This window comes from Vombatus ursinus, unplaced genomic scaffold (genome assembly GCF_900497805.2).
Source record: "Vombatus ursinus unplaced genomic scaffold, bare-nosed wombat genome assembly UNPS02014812.1, whole genome shotgun sequence".
Taxonomy (NCBI): Eukaryota; Metazoa; Chordata; class Mammalia; order Diprotodontia; family Vombatidae; genus Vombatus; species Vombatus ursinus.
Window position 1 is genome coordinate 33,121,607 of NW_020954590.1, and position 8,294 is coordinate 33,129,900.

An 8,294-nucleotide genomic window follows, 5' to 3' on the forward strand; every position below is an offset into this window, starting at 1 on the left:
CCCCTCCTTGGATAAACTTAATCATCTAAAGCAATTTAAGGAAGGAACAAAATGATTTAAGATACATTTTTCCTCCTTGTATCTATACTCTTCTAAGTGAGTATATTAATCCACACTAAAATGGCAAAAAAAAAGTCATTAACCCAGAAAATCCTTTCAATCATAGAATTTAGTGCTGAAGGAATCTTGGAGATCATCTGATGATTCTAATCCAACCCTTTCATTTCATAAGTGAGGAAACTGACAAGCAAAAGCATTTATCAGTCACTAAGATTGTAAATAGGAGAACCTGGATTTGAATTCTAGTCCTCTGATTCCAAATCTAGAGCTTATAATTAAGGCATGTATTTGAGGATAGGAAGACCAGCTCTCCATAAATGAGAATTGGTTGTAACCATAGGCAACTTTGACAAATCCATCCTATAGCTCCTGAGCAATGCACTGTTTCAGGACCTTGCTTACACAATATTTTACAAAGTTTTTATTGAATTCCTTTACAGTGGAAAGTTAAATCCATTTGATACTGTAGAAACACCTATGTTATGTGTTATAGCCCTTTGGATAAGGACACTCCTGCATAAGGAAAGAAGAGAAGGGAAGGGAACAAAAGGGAAAGGAAGGGGGTAAAGGATTAAGAAAAATGAAAGAATCAGTCAATTTTCCCTTGCTAAACCTTTTCTTAAAAACAAGAAAGGATATATTAGCCTCCCTCAGGAAATTGGACAAGCATCATAAGCTAAAGCTAATTTTGTGACAAAGAGGCACTTTTGTTAAGATTCTAGGTTTTACGTGGGAATGCTTTTATATTTCAGAAAACAAAGAAAATTGTCCAACTGTTTTGCTAGTCTCTATAAATAATGATGAATAAAATATCTCAAGATGACCTACTGAAGAGGATTATTTTGAGGATCTGGTGAATTATCTAAACATGAGCACTTTTTTTTTTTTTTGCTTAGGTAGTTGGGGTTAAGTGACTTGCCCAGGGTCACACAGCCAGTAAATGTCAAGCTTTTGGTCTGAGGCCGGATTTGAACTCAGGTCCTCCTGACTTCAGGGACAGTGCTCTATCCACTGTGCCACCTAGCTGCCCCGTAATGAGCACTTCTAAAGTCTTTGAATCAGAACTTAAGAGCTTACAACATATAAACATGTTTGTATATTATCAGTTATTTAAAATGTTTTGAGTTTCTTTTTGTGAATATAAAAAACATAATTTGAAACTTTACTTCCTTGTGGGAGACAATTTTCCCGTAATTTTTCGATAAATGATGTTATCTGTTTAAAATATCCAGAGAAGGGCTATAAAATTGTTCAGTAGGAACTGTTCAGATTTCTCTTTCATCATGTTGTTGAGTCTGGTGTTGAAGACTTTTTGGGTAAAGCTGTTAACAGGACATTTTCTAAAGACACAAGGGAGTCTGTATAGTATTGTAATGAAGCGTTCTATCCCTTCTGCTGTAAATATTGGATTCGGCCTTGGTCAATCAGTAATTTAGAGACAACCTATATTTTTCCTTTCTTCAACAATAAGAAGCCCAGGTAAGCCTTCAGGATTATCATCTGTTTTCTTGTATCATTCACAGTCATGCTCTTCATTATCGCTGGTCTGATCATCTCTTTTCTTTATATTAACTTTTGATGTTTCCAAAGCTGTTTCCCACATTCCACAAGTGGCCCAGCTACTCATTCATTGGAAATAGTTAAATTCCACTGGCCCAAGTCCTAGGGTCCTGAAAAATTCTTTGCCCATGTAATGCCTCCAATCACACCTGTGATGACAACAGAGTGCAATAGCAATGCCAACCACAGGGATCCACTGCTCTAATTCATTCTTTTCACTTCCTTCATTTACTAAAGTGTCATTTTCTGTGTCTGTTTTCTTTATATGCTTGGCTACCGGTTCCTCATTTCTTTCTTTGCATCTGTTACGACAGGTTTCAGCTAAACATCGCAATGCAAGATCTTTGTGACCTTGGGCAGTCACTTAGCATGCCTGGGTCTCAGTTTCTCCATCTGTTGCCACACCACATAAATGTTTTGCAATTCCAACCACAGGTAACTTTTCTTTTATTAGCACAGGTATTTTGCTCAAACATAAATGATGAATATCAATTTGAAGCCTTTCAAATACAGAGTTTCTGTTTTTGTGTTTACCATCTACCTTGAATCTTGTAGTCATCCTTTCTACTAGCAGGAAGTAGACTTTTTCAGCTTCCTGTAAGGCAATATCAACCCAATGAGACAATTTTCCCCTTCCAGCTCCAAACTCAACAAAGCACCTTCTTGGTCCCAGTAAATTTAATCTTTCAATGTTATCTGTTGTTTCAAGTGCTTGAATGCAGAATCACCATTTTGGGGGTCATTTAGGACATGCAGGATGTGACATTATATGATCTTTAAGTGTACAATCCATATCTTTACTGGCTTTTCTCAATTTCTGAATTAAGTTTTCCAATTGCTGTTCAGATAGAGAAGAAATTGGGACCTATTAAACATATTTTCACATTAGTGATGTTGTAAGTAAGAATTAGAACCAATAAGAGGAACCACCAGAAAGAGGAAACAAAACACAACAGAAGAAAAAAAATAGCAAATCGTATGCTTCGATCTGCATTTGAACTCCATAGTTCTTTCTTTGGATGTGGATAGCATTTTCCATCATGAGGCCTTTGGAGATGTCTTCCACAATGTAATTTTTAAAAGATTCTTTTATGCACACTTTTCAATTAGCTAAGACTTTGGTTTTTTAGGTTTTATTTCAGATATTTAAAGATGTAATCTGTTCTTATTAAGGTTTTTATCCCAAAGTTTTTCAATATGACAAAAATTTCTATACTCAGGTTATTTATGAATCCATCTAAAGGTATGGAATGGCTAAGTGTGCTGTGTCTTAAGCAAATATTTTGGTTAAAAAAGTCATTTGGGAGCTGACTATTTGGTATGACACAAAGAATATGATAAATAAATGTGTTTTGTTGTTGTTGTTGTTGTTGTTGTTGTTGTTGTTGTTGTTGTTGTTGTTTCTGGATGTACTAGTACAAGCCTCATACTCTGAATAAGAGATGTGCTGCTTGGGAAGCAGAAAAATCATCGCTCATGTACATGAACTACATTTCTCCCCTCTTTCACCCCATTATGGCCGCAAAGGAAATGAAAACATTCTGAAGACTTAATTAGTCCAGGGGACTATGCTCAAATTATTGTAATCACTTCCCAGTTGTATAAAGCATAAAAATCCCCATGCACAAATATTGTCAATTCTTAGACCTGAAGGACCCCTGATATCATGCAAATCAACACCTCCTTCTCATTGAGCATACCACTGTAGCAAATGTTTTGTAAATATAGCATTCAGAAAATAACAGACTAATATGGATACCAATAATTTCTTTATTCACTTGTAAAATCATTGCTTAGTAGTCACAGAACTGTACAAAAATACACAAAGGTTCTATGATTTCATTAGCATAGGCAGAGATAATATAAGGATGAACTATTTAGGGCTTCCCACTAAGGTACAGAAATCCAGGGGGGCAAGGCTGCTTCTGTAGTTACTTCCAGCCAACCATCTCACCCAAATTGTGGTTCATTTCCTTGAATGGTGGTTGATTACCACACTCAGGGTCCCAAAACCATGATCCCTTGCTTATAACATTCTTTCATTCAATGTTGCATCTCTCTTCCTCTTTCCAAAGGTTATAGGAAGATTCATTGACCATTGGCTAGGCTACAGGGTTAACCAGATTCTGAAGAACCAAAAGTCTCTTTAAAGTATGTTATACTGAGCATTGCATCATCTACCGTCTTGGGAGCCATACTACCTATTTCTGGTTCTGAGCATACAGAATATCCACTATGATTGTCTCCCACTAATACAAATCATGACCTGTCTATATCTTCCGTGAACCCTAGTGTATTGTCACACAGTTAGTTTCTGAGACAGGATTTGAATCCAGAAATTCTTGACTCCAAGACCAGTACTGTTATACCACCCTACCTCTTTCTTTATGCAGGTATAGTCTTATAATAACTATTTAAGGAAATAGGTAGTTCTAATAAAAAATTTATAGATCATTACCTTTGTATCCTAAAAATATTTTAAATATAAGATGTTTTCACAGACTCATTGAAAACATTTTATGCATATATCCAATACCATAGTGGTTATGTTGTCCTATTGAAACTCTTTATTCCTCCTTCATTGAAATCTAATGATAGTAGCCACCAATCTGCCCCAACATTTAGTGAAGTATTATCTGAAAAAAAATGTTTCCATAACTAAAGCAATTTAGTTTCTGAGGGCAGACTTGACCAAATAAGAAAAATTTGATATAATAATATCTTCAGCTTTCATTCATGAATACATATTGTCAAAGAAGATATAAAAATGGGTGCTTACATTTGATCCAGAAATCACTTCATACATAAAGCTATTTCAGCTGCAAATTACCTATTTTGTATGATTGAAAGTAGTTGTTTTATGAATGACAGGCACCACAGAAATAAACTATTCAAAACAGAATAATTACTTTTGACAAGCTATAGGCTTGGCTACCTGGTTCTATATGTAGAGAAAACATTTTTGGCATAATTTAGTTTTCTCTGCTTAAAATTTTCACCTCATTAGGGTCAGGTCCTTCCCCACATTTCTTTGTAGTTCATCCTGGTAAGAAGGTTACTCTGGATTTTCAAAGGCTATCTTGGTCGAGTAGAAACTGTTGTATACCCAATCATTTATGTGTGGAACTGTGTCCTACTGTTTACTCTTTTCTTCCTATAGAATGTAAGCTTTCTTAGGGCAGAGAATGTATCGCTTTTGTTTTTTAACCTCCAGCACCTAACACAGTGCCTGGCACATAATGGGGATTTAATAAATGCCTGTTGTTTGTGTTTGATTGATTGTGTTTTCAAGCTGGAAAAGCTTCAGGTATAGGTCCAGCAATGGACTTTTTATTACATCTGAGCATCACTCTAGGTGAATTTGAAGGGGTAGATAAATCATCGAGGAGTGTCCAAAGAATGATGAATTTTTTGGGCTCCAGCGCGTCTCAAAAGTGGTTTCTAAGGCACAGGGAGAGAGTGCAATCTGCATCAAGCAAAGAAATTTTGATAACTGATGCTGCAGTGTGATATAGTAGAAAAAAAAAGTGCTAGACCTGGAAGCAGGTGAAACCTGAGTTCAAATCCTGCCATTGATAATCACTAGCTTTGTAACCTTGAGCAAGTCATTTATTCTCCACGGGCTTCAGGGACATAAGAGATGTAAACTGTTATTGGCAGTAGGAGGGGGGTTTGTAGGAATGGGGTCTGGAATGGGCTGGGGAAGGAGTGTCTACCAGAGAATAAGTGAGTCTGCCATTGACTACCACAGAGGTGGGGAGCCTGCAGCCTTGAGGCCACATGTGGCTTTCTAGGTCCTTGGGTGCAGCCTTTTGACTGAGTCCAAGTTTTATAGAACAAATCCTTTTATTAAGGGGATTTGTTCTGTGAAATTTGGATCCAGTCAAAGGGCCACACTTGAGGACCTAGAGGGCCATGTGTGGCCTCGAGATCACATGTTCCTCACCCCTGATAGAACAACCTCCACTGGGTGCAGGCAGGGGAAGGAAAGTAGCACAAGAAGGCAGCTTTGACTACAGCTATGTTGCTGTCCTCCATTCCAATAATTCCTTTTCACACCCCAATGAATTTTCTCATGTTCCCCAGTGGATCCATGCACCACACATTGCACCACACACTGAAACTCTGGTGTGGAGAATAATTCATAAAGATTAACATACCAACAGGCCACAAACACAATCTAAGTATTGACATTTGCTTATTTGGTGACAGCTAAGTAACCTTGTCCATTTTTTATATTATTTATATATTTAAAAACATTAAACAGCCAGATAAGATTATTATAACCAATATAAGTTAAACAAAAATAAACTCTGAGAAAATTTAAATAAGCAATAGACTTTATTTCCTCGTCTTTTCTCAATTGTCTTCAGTTACACTTCTGATCTCATCACTTGCTGCAACTATTCTCCAAGGCAATAAATAATCTCTTACTGCTAAGCTTAATGACATTTTCTCCATACTAAAATATCCTGACCTCTCTGAAGCTTTTGATACTGTCAGTCATGCCCTCATCACAGACATTTTTCTTCCCTTGGCTTCTGGGATACTGATTTCTGTGGGTTCCTCTCCTACCTTTCTGACTACTCCTCAATCTCCTTTGAAGGATCATCCTCTGCCCCCCACCAACTCAGTATGGCACTTAATAAATACTTCTTAAATTGAATTGAATTAAATTTTGCACAGAACAATAATTTTACTTATATGTACATTTTCTTAAATCTCCAGAAAAATAATGATGTAAAGGATACTCTCTACATCTTATACTTAGGCAGGGATCCAGATAATTAAGCTTTAGTTGGGATACAGAACTTCAACACTTCAGTGAATCCTTTAGATCACCAATGGAGATTATCCATTATTCACCCATCTTCACTTCTTATGAAAATTTGTACATGTTCTTCCATAAATTCGCCATAAAGATCTACCCAATGTGTCTGGGTTTCTACGAAGTCTTTACACAGGATACCTTCAGGATATCTGTCTTTAGTCTTGTTACATGAGTAGCTTGCCTGCTTTTCCAATCATACATTTCATGAATGATATCACACAGACATTAAGCACATATTTTAGGCAATAACATTTAATTAAAAGATTGGGGTCTGGTAATTATAAGATCAGGTCCAAACAACAGCATTAAGCATTTCACATAATTAGAATTTTTATAGATAAGTTAGGTTCTGATCAGTGCAAATAAAGAATCCAGGAAGCAGTCGCATGTATTTGAATTCTCACTATTCGAAGTTAAAATTATATAAAATATGGTAACTCATCCCAGTTCAATGGAAATATGTGGTAGAAACTGGAATAAAGTCACCATATCATAGGATTCGTTATTCACACTAATTGGAACCTAGCTGTCTTTCAAATAGTGTAGTTCATTATATTTTTATATTATTGATCTCTCAATGAAATGAGATAAGTGGAAGAAAGAAAATACAAGGATAATGGATCTGCTTCAAGATAAATCATTGCTATTATGTTTGTGAGTCCTTTCTGAATACAAACTATCATACTCAGCAATGACTCTTGGAAGTGGCTGAATGGGCAAGTAAAACCATAATGAATGTCTCAGTATGGGAAATGCTCTGAAAAAAGTCAAATGCTGTATCTCTCCCTATTTTAGTGACTAAACCCCAGTCTCTAGAGAAGAGGAAACATAAAACACAGTGCAATTTTAATCTTTCCTAAAAAGGACAAATGCAATTCAATTCACTAATTCTTGGTATGCCTCTGGTACCTTATCCCAGTTTCTCAAGGAAGCAATGAAATTGTCAGAAGGCACTAAAGTAATGGTCAGAACTACTGTCATTGTCTGATAACCAATGGTCAGTGCCCTTTTCAGCTTTGATGATGAAGCATTAATTCAACGTGTGGCAGCCCTGGAGAGAAGCAGATATCCATTATTTCTCCCCTGTACTGTGGAATATGAAAGGGATGGGCATTTAAGGGCTGAATTGCCTGGGGCATTTAACTTGAAGGCAGTTGCCTAAGATTGTTTGAATGTCATACTAAGGGGACACATTTTAAAACAAAGAGAACCACCATTCTATTCCAGAGATACAAGAGGTTGTGTGCTAGGAGGGTCTGGATCTTTTTATCCCAACTTTGGGCTCAGAGCAGAATACAAAGAGAGACACATGAAAAAAAACACTCCCAGAAATTTATGGTAAGATAGACCAAGACCATTACCTAGCCTAGGACCTCCAGTGAGTAGCCTGTGAATTATGTGGCAGGACTTCATCTAGTTCTCAGCATCCAAAAGGATGCTAAAGAGATAACAAATGTAGTGAGTGGTGAGTCTTATAGGTCAAGGAAGATAGTGGCAATCATTTTGGGTAAACTGAGATGGAGTGATCCACATCATTTAACATTTAAATCAAAAGGTTTTTGGGAGTGATCTCTCACAAATATTGTCTTTAATTATACCTGTGTACAGAAGATTAAGGACTAAGTGGTATGTAGTTGAAATTTTAGAATCTGCCTAAAAGAAGCCACACTATTCTAAGGCCCTTAGCCAGGACCTTAATGTTAATTGTAATCTAGCAAATACACTTTTATCTCAGACAATAAGCATTTGTTAAATGCCAACTACATTCCAGGCATTGTGTTAAGCACTGAGGATATGAAAGAAAGAAAGAAAGAAAGAAAGAAAGAAAGAAAGAAAGAAAGAA

At 36.5% G+C, this 8,294-nt stretch overlaps 1 pseudogene; it reads right to left on the reverse strand.

The window, feature by feature from the left end:
* Window positions 1-1,341: 1,341 nt before the first annotated feature.
* The window catches only part of LOC114053932, a 13,984-nt pseudogene continuing 7,031 nt past the window's right edge, over window positions 1,342-8,294 (reverse strand).